Source organism: Ranitomeya variabilis, chromosome 6 (genome assembly GCF_051348905.1).
Source record: "Ranitomeya variabilis isolate aRanVar5 chromosome 6, aRanVar5.hap1, whole genome shotgun sequence".
In the NCBI taxonomy this organism is placed as follows: Eukaryota; Metazoa; Chordata; class Amphibia; order Anura; family Dendrobatidae; genus Ranitomeya; species Ranitomeya variabilis.
This window is the reverse complement of record NC_135237.1, coordinates 273541442-273554158: the sequence shown is the minus strand read 5'-3', so window position 1 is coordinate 273554158 and position 12717 is coordinate 273541442. Positions and strand designations below refer to the sequence as shown.

Genomic DNA, 12717 nt, shown 5'->3' with positions numbered 1-12717 from the left:
AATGCAGTAAGTTGTAATTTGAAAAGAAAAAAGGAAGAAACTCACACAAACATAAAATCAGATGATCCAAGGCTTTAAAAAAAAATAAAAATTTGATAGGTCCCAAGTTGAATCCCTGTACAAATATAAACAAGAACACAAGTAACACATGCATGTTTTCACAATTTTAAAACATACTTTTTCACAATTGCGCATCAAAATTTTTAATTTGATTTCTCCAAAACAAAATATAAAGAAACATAGTCTTCTGACATATCAAATAAAAGCCGGTACCGTTCTGAGGAAAATTATGCCTCTCCCACCTCTTTATCTTAATTCTAGCCCGAGATATGATAAAAAATGTAAAGCCATACCAGGCCAAAATCTGCACTTTTTTTAAACTTTAGAAATCTGTAAAAAATTAACTAATTTTTAATTAACTAAAGGTGTACTTCATAAAAACAAAAAATAAAAAAAATCTAAAGACGTGAGGTAAAAAAAATATTAATATTTGGATCACTTGATATGGAATGACCCTGAAACAGACTGCCTGCTGTCAATCAACATGTCAGCAGAGAAGCCCCATCGTCAGCAGAGTGGAAGAGTAGAAGCAGCTCTTTCGACGTAACGTTACAGGAAGCAAAAAAAACTGCTGGCAATAGCGGCCATTAACCGCTCTTATCTAAGAGAAATCGTTGCAGAGCAGCACAGGCAGGAAGTTAACTACTTGAAAATAAATACTTAGCCCCCTACGGGAAGAAAAAAAGAAGTCTCAGATAACCTTTTTTAGATTAAGTTATATAACAGGATTTATTTACGTCAGTGTTCCCTACTCACAACACCCAGAAGAAAAAAAAAAGGCTTTTCAGGAGCTGGAAACCCATAATATCAGTTTATCAACTGAGCATCTCTTCCTCTGTAGGCACAATGAATTTCTGTCTCATACTGGCGAGAACCAGTAGTTTGCAATCATCTGTGCAGATGATTCTTGTGGCCGATAACAATAAGGGCTACGATGTGTTTCACTGATGCCAAGAATGGTAGAAGATCTTGTTTTGTATCTCCTGCATTATGGCAAGTAAAAAAGGCAGTCTGGGTAGAAAGTCTGTAAAATGGCATTTAATAGGTTAACAGTTGCAGATGTAGCGCCTTAAGTCGCTGGTCACTGCTCCTCCTGTACGTATTTTGAGATGAGTAACTATGGAGAGACAGATTTGTCATTCTACAGGATGCCACCTTAGGGTACCTCGGCACCGGCTGGAAGGATACAGATCTGCTCCATCGCTGAACCTACGCATACATTTGGAGAAAGCCAGGTTTGAGACCCACCAGTCTCCTGGCTCCATGGAGATGTTCGGAGAAGCCAAGTTGTAACCCTCCGGTGAACTGGCCTTGTACCTGAATGGACTGTCAACTTCCCAAGCTGCTTGTTATCTTCTCTCTGTGCGTGACAAAGGTGGGGTAGTCGGCCCTGGTAGATGAAGCCCCACTGTGACCCTCCGGTCAACTGGCCCTTATACCTGAATAGACCATCATCTTCCTTTGCTTGTCATTACCTCCTCTCTGTGTGCGTGCCACAGGTGGTGTAATTGGCCCTGGAAGATCGAGTAACAGCTGCTATTATCCCGGCGATTCAGCGGACGGATGAGACTCTAATGTGCACCATCTTGGCTACTGTGCTGGGACAGTTCTACGTGTTATCTACCTGTTTTGTGGTTCAATAAAGTATTGCCACACTGTTTTATCCTCACCCTGTGTTGCCCGAGTAGCGTTACACCCACAGTGAAAGGAGAGCGGGCGTACGGCGGGACGATCCCTGGTACACGCGGTTTCAGCTAGCGGACCAGGGCACCCACTGATCCTCAAGTGTCTCCACAGTAACCATTATGTATTCCAGTTTATGAGCAAGCTAAGAGTAGTTAGACAGAGAGAGGTCTGTTTGCTTCTTCACATGGGAGCACCGGAATCAGAAATCAAGGGTTTTTGCACATGTTCAGTATTTGCAGTAAAAAAATCTGCTGCAAATACTGATGTGTTGTTGGCAGGAAAAAAGCAGCATAAAATAAGGATTTTTGTGTACTCATCGTAAAATCCTTTTCTCCGAGCCATTCATTGGGGGACACAGACCGTGGGTGTATGCTGCTGCCACTAGGAGGCTGACACTAAGTGACACAAAGAAAGTTAGCTCCTCCCCTGCAGTATACACCCTCCTGCTGGCTCTCAGCTAACCAGTTCGGTGCAAAAGCAGTAGGAGATCAATAACATATGAGCGTATAGCATGTCACATTATATATGAGAGTATAGCATGTCAAATTATAAAACAAGCACAAACTAATAATAGGGAGGGAGCTGTGTCCCCCAATGAATGGCTCAGAGAATAGGATTTTACGGTGAGTACACAAAAATCCTTATTTCTCCTTCGCCTCATTGGGGGACACAGACCGTGGGATGTCCCAAAGCAGTCCCTGGGTGGGGACATCATCAGATCAGGCCGTGTAACCGCTACTTACAAGTGCGCCACCGCGGCCTGCAGAGTCCGCCTGCCCAGACTCACATCTGTGGAAATGTGGGAATTATAGTGCTTCAAGAATGCATGCGGACTGGAGGAATTTGCAAGCTTGCGGCCGTCTGGTGCCTAGAGCCCTCAGACAGGGAGATAGGCTGACATCTAGCACGGAAGGACTCCTGGATGGTGAAAAGAATCCATCAGGCTAACATGGCTGATGAAACAGCTAAACCCTTCCTGTGACCATCGGGAAGCCCAAGTAAAGTGTCCAACCTTCGGAAGGACGCCGTCCTCGATACGTACCCACTCGGAGAACTCACTTCTTCCAGATTATGGAGAACCCATTCCGTTTTGTGGACTGGAGCCGAAAGAGATGAGAGAAGGACGATGCCCCTGCAACAGTGGGAATACAATACCACCTTGGCAACGAGGGAAGGGGATAGCCTGAGGGCAATCTTGCCTTGATGGTAATAAGGAAAAAAGTCTGAAAGAACAGAGCGGCGGGCTTTGAAGACTCATCAGGATGACAAGAACGCAGAGAAAAAAGGGGAGCGACCTTCCCTGATAGTAAAGTCTGTCCGGATCAAAAAAGGAGTCTACTGTAAGATCCCCAGGACCATTAAGGTCCCACAGATCTAACGGTACGCGGTGGTGAGGAACTACAGGTGAAGACTCCCTGCGAGAAAGTCCATATTTGCAGTTTTGTCGCAATAAGACGGAAAAATACTAGTATCGCAAGCGAGAAAACCTGACATGGTCAGTGCGGGTCTCCCGGGATCACTGGGGCCCTTCCTGCTTCCAAAAAGATCTCAGAAGTAGTGGAAGAGGGGTTATGGAAATTGGTACCATGGAAGAACAGAGCATGCACTGCGATGGTCTTGGATCTCGAGGCCAAACCATGAACTGGAGTACATTGGCATTCAGCTTGGACGCCATCCGACCTACATCTGGAGTACTCCAGTGAAGGCAGATCTGATGGAAGACTTCCGAGTGAAGTTCCCACTCACTTGAGAAACCCTGATGGCTGAATATGTCTGCCGCCCAGTGTTCTACTCCAGGGATATGTACTGCTGAGATCACCGAATGATAGATCTCGGCCCATCAGAGAGTGCGAGGTACCTCGGCCATGGCGCTTGACTGTGGGTACCTGCTTGATGGCTGACGTATGGCACAGCCGTGCCATTATCCAATTGAAGAAGGATGGTTGACCCGCCTGAAGGCAGTGGACCTGCTGTAGGATTAGCCGTACTGTTCGGATCCCCAGAGCAATGATCGGGAGAAGTAGACTGGCATTGGTATTCCCTAATAACCATTGGACCAGGAGAAGGCTCTGGATGAGGAAGGAGCTCAGAGACTACCCTTTGAAAGCCTGATTGACTTGCTGAAAACGAGCGGAGCGAAAGAAACTGCTTCCATTGTCGTCTTTTTCCTCAGAACCCTCCTAGCGAATTGAATGAACCGAGGGAATGAGTGATCAAGTGCACGAGCTCCCTGTTGAAGGGCCACAAAATTGACTCGAGAAAGAATTACCATCCTTCTTGTGCAGGATCATCCTCAAAAAGGATCTGCTGGGCTGGGAATGAGGAAAAACTTGTTTAAGTTTAGCTGCTAGCCCAAGTGAGAGGGTATTGCAAGTGATATAGACTCAGCGTAGTCCTGGAAGAGCGGCTAGAAAGTCGACCAAATAGGGCAGGACGACCATGCTTCTAGGGTGCAAGAGGCACATGACAACCGCCATGACCCTTGCGACCACTCTGGTGCGGTAGCCAGGCTGAAGGGCAAGGTCGTGACTTAAAAATGCTGTTCGCGAATGGAAAGGTGAAGGGATTATTGTAGAGGGGAAAAATAGGAATGTGAGGGTAAAAATCCCGAATGTCGATGGATGCCAGAAACTCCACCTTTTTCTGTTGAAGTAATGGCTGAGCGGAGGAACTCCATCTGAAAAAGGAGGACCTTGTCAAAGGTTGTTAGAAGTTTGAGGTCCAGGAATGGTCTTACTTTTCATTCCCCCTTTTTGGAACCAAGATCCCTTAGATCTAGACCAGAGGTGTCAAACTGCATTCCTTGAGGGCCGCCAACAGGTCATGTTTTCAGGAATTCCTTAGTATTCCACAAGGTGCTGGATTCATTCTGTGCAGGTGATTAAATTATCACCTGTGCAATACAAGGAAATCCTGAAAACATGACCTGTTGGCGGCCCTCGAGGAATGCAGTTTGATACCTCTGATCTACACTGTCCTGGACAACGCTTCCACTGCTGGTTTGGTCTGTAGAAAAGATACGATCCCTTGTTAGTCTCCCGCTCAGAAGATTTGATTGGCCAGCTGTATTGTCTTCGGGGAAAGGTTACTTGTGTGAATCGAGGTAGCTAAGGTCTCTGACCAGGAGACTATTGGTCAAGCAACCCATGTGGCAGCTAAGGAAGGGTAGAGCGCTGAACCCGAAGCCACAAGATGGAACGAACCAGATTTGCTATCCGACCGTCTGTGGTATTTTAATTGATGATACATCGGGCAGGGATACTGGTAGGTGTACTACTAGAAATTCTACCCGGTTAGTCTGCCAAGTGGCAGAATGCAGGGCTGCATCCAGCAGGTCAGGAAAAAAACTGTCTCTTGCCATCGTCGTGCAGAGTAGAAAATTAGGAACCCTTGATCCACCATCCTCTTAACAGGGACGTGGAGAGGAATCGTCCGCTTTCTTGCATCATCTGCTAAATAGTGGTGATACAAAGGGGGGTGCTCGGACACCAAAAAGGGGTGCCTCTGTACATCCCCAGAGTTGAGGTCCCCGAGTGGACAGGGCAGGTTGTCTGGCGTTAGGCCTAGATGCAGAAGAGGATACATGGAGGCGACACTGCATGTGCTCGTCTGTTGATGGTGTGGGGGGGGGATCGGTGCCCTTTAAAGGACCCGTCGCCCTTAAAAATCAGACCAGGTATGGCATCCCACATAGAGGCTTCTGTCCAGTGAATCACTTGTCAATTTGTTGATGATATAAATAGGCGAGTCCCTCTTTTTCTGAAGCTCTGGCAATCCAAGGCAATATCTGATCCATATTCAGAGCTTTGTTCTCAACAAATCATAGGGGAGAGATCAGGAAATGAAACTTCCGTTTTCTAGACGCCTGTACGTTTTTCTAGAATACTTGCGGCCCCTGCTAGCCGACGGCTCCCATTGTAGGAGAGGGACCATGTATATAGGTCCTGCGAGCACTCGAAGCCATGGAGGGTTCACAGAGGGATTCTTGGTCAGAGAAACCATGGGTTGCAGTTAGTGACAAAGTCCACTGAGGAGGACTAGGTACTCTGAGATAAACTGGGATCAGCGGCAGAGGGCTCCAGAGTTCAGTTAGGGTGACCAGCTTCGGATTGATCATGTGCCCTTAAGACCAGTGAATACTGGTCATGCGCCTTTAAGACTAGGGAATACTGGTCGTGTGCCTTTAAGACCAGGGAATACTAGTCTTGCGCATTTAGGAGGAGGGCATACTGTTCATGTGCCTTTAAAAGCAGGGCATACTGGTCATGTGCCTTTAAGAACCAGGGCCTACTGGTCATGTGCCTTTAAGAACCAGGGCCTACTGGTCATGTGCCTTTAAGACCAGGGCATACTGGCCATGTGTGTAAGACCAGGGCATGCTGGTCATGTGCCTTTAGGACCGGGGCATTTTTCAAGGATTACGCCAGAGGTGAAGCCCCTTTGGGTGAACTAGGTACTCTGGAAAGAGCTGGGATCGGCGGCAGCGGAGGGCTCCTGAACTCATTTGAATTAAGTACTCTGGGAAAGGTGACCGGCTTCCGGCTGGTCATGACTTAAAGAGCAGAGAAGGCTGGTAATGTGCCCCTTTTAAAACTAGGGAACCTTTAAGACCAGGGAATGCTGGTCATGTGTTTTTACAAAGCCAGGGAAAGCTGGACATGTACCTATAAGTCCAGCGACTACTGGGCATGCGTCTTTAAGACCAGGGAATACGGTCATGTACCCTTAAGACCCGTGCCTTTAAGACCAGAGCTTGCTGGACAACCAGAGATTGCAGGTCTCAAGTATTAAAAATAGGGAACGCTAGTCCCTTTATGCTGCCGGGTGCGTGCGGGGGAGGGGTGCGGAGGGAGGATTCTCCTTACCGAGATTCTGAGTCCCTCGTCTGGAGTAGCGCTGTCTTCAGCGCTGAGTACCGCCGGTGCGATGCAGAAGCCACTTCCGGATGAGCTCGTGTCCAGAAATGGCAGGAGGATGAAGATGGCCGCCGAGAATAGAGTTCTCATCCTGAATGAGAGGCGCCTGAATAGGGGGGTGGAGCCTGAAGTGCGGCCTAGCATGGGCGGAGTTCCGGGTTGCGGCCAACACAATCCCGAAGCCGGGGGCTAAATTTTTTAAGCCAGCCGGTGCCGAAAGAGGGGAAAAAACGCCGGATGTGCAGAGCCCTCCAACCGCTCGAGTCCCGGCACTTACCCCAGAATGCAGCTTTGTTCAGCAGGTAGAAGGTAGAAAAGATCCTGTGCTGTTGTTGCTGTTTGGACGGTGCAGGGACAAAGAAAAAAACCCTCAATCCATCGTCCCTTTAGCAGGGAGGTGGAGAGAAACCGTCCATCTCCTTGTACCATCCGCTTTAAATAGCGGTGGTGCAGTGGCAGCTGCTTGGACGCCACGCTGGAGAGTGCCTCTGAACAGCCGAGGGTAAACCCTGGTGGGCAGGGCTGAATGTCCGGCAATAGGCCTGGCTGCAGAAGAGGATACTGGAGGTGACACTCCAGTGCTCGTCTGATAAGGGAGGGGGGAGATTGGTGCCCTTGAAGGGACCCGTCGCCCCTAGAATCAGCTCAGGCAGTGGCTCCCCACGTCGCAGGAGAGGATACCGAGAGGTAAAACTCCCGTGCTCGCCTGTTGTTGGTTCGGGGAGATCGGAACATGAAAGAATCCGTCGCCCCATTCGTCCGTTGTAAAGGTAAAAAGAGTTTTTGGGGTCTGAATAGCAGACCCGTCCGTGTGCCTCCTACGGACACTAAGCAAGAACTGGTTAGCTGAGAGCCAGCAGGAGGGTGTATACTGCAGGGGAGGAGTTAACTTTCTTTGTATCACTTAGTGTCAGCCTCCTAGTGGCAGCAGCATAACACCCATGGTCTGTGTCCCCCAATGAGGCCAAGGAGAAATACATGCGTTTTAGCATGCGTTATTCCCATTAATTACTATGGGTGAAATCTTCAGCAAAAATCTCACAATGAGCTTTTTTGTGCACCAATTCTGTACCCATTAAGTAAAATATAGGCTACTTGCATTTTTTCAAAAATATGCAACGTCAAAAACTCAACAAAAACTCTTTGTGGGAACAGAGCCTAAAAGAATTGACATAATGCAAAAAAGAGCAACATGTGCATGAGAATTCAGGAATCTCATTCACTTTGCTAGTACCAGGAGATCCTTCAATTTTGTGACAAATCTGCGCTAAAAAAAAAAAGACAAAATTGCAACAAACCCTGCAAAAGTGCACAAACCCTTATATATATTTTGCTTTTTAGAATTGTTTTATTGAAGAATAACCAAACATGAGAGGATAAAGTAATGTTATTATCGATCATTTGACTTTGCTCACAATATACAGTGCCTCAGTGATTGAATAAAATAATGAATTATATGGGGGAAAAAGCATCAGTTCCACGTTTACAAAGTGGATAAGCAGAAAATATAAAAGAAAAGAAAATGCCCATCATTATGTTTACAAGCTTCAGTAAGGGCTGCACCAGAGGATTGGGGATGGGCGAGTCATACCACTTTCCCCACACATTCTTACATTTTTGAGAGGAGCAACTATTTTTCTATACTATGTTTTCATATGAAAACTGCAGTATTTATATTTCCAGACAGATATAGGTCTCACCCTCATGCAGCGCATAGTAATAGTAATAGTCTTCCGGTTTATAAAGAAAACCTTATGAGACCATAGTTCTTCATTTAGGATTACAAACACACACACAGTATCTTTGTTGTATAATCTCTAGGGGCTTACATTATTTCTGATCAAAGATTTTTTTTCAAAAGTTGAAAACCATTTAATTCCAAAACAATCCCATATAAGATGCCAGGAATGAGTAGGGGGGAGTATGACACTTACAGTATGACAACAGTAGTGTAGCACTCTGACAATCCTATACAGCCTGGAAAGAGTTAAAGGGAACCTGCTATGTCCGATAACACTATTAACCGGCACATACAGTGTTAATCTGTAGGTTAATAGCGTTATTTAGGGGCTTTGCCGCACTAAAACTATTTCTCCTTGTAGTCCCGGCTTTCAGATATACAGGAGAGCCTGGAGCAATTACGATCACTCACAGCACTGGCAGTGGTGGTTATAAGCACGCCCTGCACTGACTGACAGCCAGCACTGTACTGATACACTGTAGAACGGGCTGTCAGTCAGTACTGGGCGTGCTTATAGTCGCTGCTCTTAGTATTGTGAGTGGTGACTAACTGTCCGGGCACACCTGCAGGACAAAGCCGGTGACTCCCAGGAAAAATAAAAAAGTTTATTTTTATTCCTCGTTGTCTCACTTTCAATACCACGCCCTGCATAACAGTATGAGGCTACATGCACACGTTGCGGAAAGTCCTGAGGATTTTTCCGGACTGATTTTGGTAAATCCACAGGCTAACCGTGCTGCGTTTTTTTTGCAGATTTTGTGCGGATTCCACCTGCGGTTTTACACCTGCGGATTCCCATTATGGAGCAGGTGAAAACCGCTGCAGAATCTGCACAAAGAGTTGACATGCTGCGGAATAAATAATGCAATGTTTCCGCGCTGTATTTGCACTGTGGATTTTGTTTTCCATAGGTTTACATGGTACTGTAAACTCAGGGAAAACAGCTGCGAATCTGCAGCTTCAAAACCGCTGCGGATCCACAGCAAAATCTGCAACGTGTGCACATACCCTTAACCTGCAGGTTAACCAGATATCCGCAGGTTAATAGCATTATCAGACTTGACCGGCTCCCTCTGATGTATAATGTATAGCAGAGTCATTTTATTATTTGCAGCAGGTGAGACAACCATTGGGGACGTGAGAGTATCCCAACAAAGCTGGGAATTAAACTCTGCCATTTCTGTTTGACAGGCATCGGAGTTGAAAATGTCCTGTCACGAAGCAAAAAGTGCAGAGTCTAAACCTGTGGGACCCGGAGTTGTAAACACTCCTAACAAAAAGTATGATGCCTGGAGTGAAGTATCTGAAAGGTATTCTGAGAGTAACTAAACCTTTATACTTTTTTTATAATTGAGTGCCCTCTTAATTGCAAACAGATTATTGGGTCCTGAGACCCCGACGGATTGCTCAAATACCCCCCTCCGCCCCAATGGGAGTGGAGGCAAAAGGAGTGCACAGCTCCTACTTTACTATGTTTAGTGAGAATGGTATTGGGTCATTAAGGATTTTCTTTGAGTGATTGATTGGGGTCTCAGGACCCAGACCCCCTACTTATGTATGTGCAATTAAGAGGGCACTCAAATTTAAAAGAAAAATTATAAGATGTTTTGTTACTCTTTATAAAGATCACGTAAAATATTGACAGTACCGTTACAATTAAAGGGAATCTGTCATGTCTTCTAACGCCATGAACATGCAGGTATAGCGTTCATCTGATAGAATTACAATGCTGCCCAGTCGCCTTACTGAAAGTACAGCTACTGGAACAAAACTAACTTTATATCTCCCGGAGGCCATAGGCCCGCAAGAAATGGCAAAATTTATGATCAACACATAGATCACTCATTGTTTACTTTGGACCTCCTGTGTAAACTGGCTATTATACAACCGCTCAATAAAAGTGAACAGAGCGCTGCCAGTTGGTTCGTGTAAACGGACGCTTAATCCCATAGATCAAAAATCCTCCTATTAAAGGTAGAGGAACTGGAAGTGAAATATCTAGTGTCAAAAGGACTCTGCCATATCCAAATGATCAATGGTCTGAGGTATATTAAATGACTTGAGTTTAACAATGTGCTTGATCAGTGGAGTTGATCTAACGCCTTCATCAAGTGCAAACAAGAAACAACCATTGACCCTTTACCTAAATAGCAATGATGTAATATTCCCTAGTCAGATGCTGTAAGATCCCCTAGTTCAATTAAAACCCTCTTCAGAAATACATATACCGTATATACTCGAGTATAAGCTGAGATTTTCAGCCCAAATTTTTGGGCTGAAAGTGCCCCCTCGGCTTATACTCGAGTCACGGTCGGCAGGTGAGGGGGAGAGGGCGCTGAGGCATACTTACCTGCTTCTGGGGCTCCTGGCGCTCCCCCTGCCCGTCCCACGGTCTTCGGTGCCGCAGCTCTTCCCCTGTTCAGCGGTCACATGGGACCGCTCATTAGAGAAATGAATAGGCTGCTCCACCTCCCATAGGGGCGGAGCCGCCTATTCATTTCTCTAATGAGCGGTCCCATGTGACCGCTGACAGAGGAGGAGCTGCGGCACCGAAGACCAGCTGTCCGGGGGAAGGAGCGGGACGCCGGGAGCAGGTAAGTATGTCATATTTACCTTCCCTCGTTCCACCCGCCGGGCGCCGCTCTGTCTTCGCGTCCTCTTGTTCTGACTGTGCAGGTCAGAGGGCGCGATGACGCATATAGTGTGCGCGCCGCCCTCTGCCTGATCAGTCAGTGCAGAGAGACGCCCGGACGGGACGCTGAGGAGCTGCAAGCAAGACAGGTGAGTATGTGTTTTGTTTTTTTTATTGCAGCAGCAGCAGCAATGGCACAGATTTATGTGGAGCATCTATGGGGCAACGGTGCAGAGCACTATATATAAGGCACAGCTTTATGTGGAGCATCTATGGGGCAACGGTGCAGAGCACTATATATAAGGCACAGATTTATGTGGAGCATCTATGGGGCAATGGTGCAGAGCACTATATATAAGGCACAGCTTTATGTGGAGCATCTATGGGGCCATAATCAAAGGTGCAGAGCACTATATATAAGGCACAGATTTATGTGGAGCATCTATGGGGCCATAATTAAAGGTGCAGAGCATTATATATGGCACAGCTATCTATGGGGCCATAATCAAAGGTGCAGAGCATTGTATATGGCACAGCTATCTATGGGGCCATAATCAAAGGTGCAGAGCATTGTATATGGCACAGCTATCTATGGGGCCATAATCAAAGGTGCAGAGCATTGTATATGGCACAGCTATCTATGGGGCCATAATCAAAGGTGCAGAGGTAATATATATGGCACAGCTATCTATGGGGCCATAATCAAAGGTGCAGAGCATTATATATGGCACAGCTATCTATGGGGCCATAATCAAAGGTGCAGAGCATTATATGTGGCACAGCTATCTATGGGGCCATAATCAAAGGTGCAGAGCACTATATATAAGGCACAGATTTATGTGGAGCATCTATGGGGCCATAATCAAAGGTGCAGAGCATTATATATGGCACAGATTTATGTGGAGCATCTATGGGGCCATAATCAAAGGTGCAGAGCACTATATATAAGGCACAGATTTATGTGGAGCATCTATGGGGCCATAATCAAAGGTACAGAGCATTATATATGGCACAGATTTATGTGAAGCATCTATGGGGCCATAATCAAAGGTGCAGAGCACTATATATAAGGCACAGATTTATGTGGAGCATCTATGGGGCCATAATCAAAGGTGCAGAGCATTATATATGGCACAGCTATCTATGGGGCCATAATCAAAGGTGCAGAGCATTGTATATGGCACAGCTATCTATGGGGCCATAATCAAAGGTGCAGAGCATTGTATATGGCACAGCTATCTATGGGGCCATAATCAAAGGTGCAGAGCATTGTATATGGCACAGCTTTCTATGGAGCATCTATGGGGCCATAATGAACTGTGCAGAGCATTATATATGGCATAGCTTTATGTGGAGCATCTATGGGGCCATAATGAACGGTGCAGAGCATTGTATATGTGGCACAGCTTTATGTGGAGCATCTATGGGGCCATAATGAACGGTGCAGAGCATTATATGTGGCACAGCTTTATGTCGAGCATCTATGGGGCCATAACGAACGGTATGGAGCATCTATTTTTAATTTTGAAATTCACCGGTAGCTGCTGCATTTTCCACCCTAGGCTTATACTCGAGTCAATAAGTTTTCCCAGTTTTTTGTGGCAAAATTAGGGGGGTCGGCTTATACTCGGGTCGGCTTATACTCGAGTATATACGGTACTTATGCAAGAGATTTTCATAAA

General features: G+C 46.2%; 1 protein-coding gene across 8 annotated transcripts in view; it reads right to left on the bottom strand.

Moving 5' to 3' along the window:
* Window positions 1-12717, bottom strand: part of LOC143782318 (uncharacterized) — a 356201-nt gene that overhangs the window by 178150 nt on the left and 165334 nt on the right. The window lies entirely within an intron of this gene.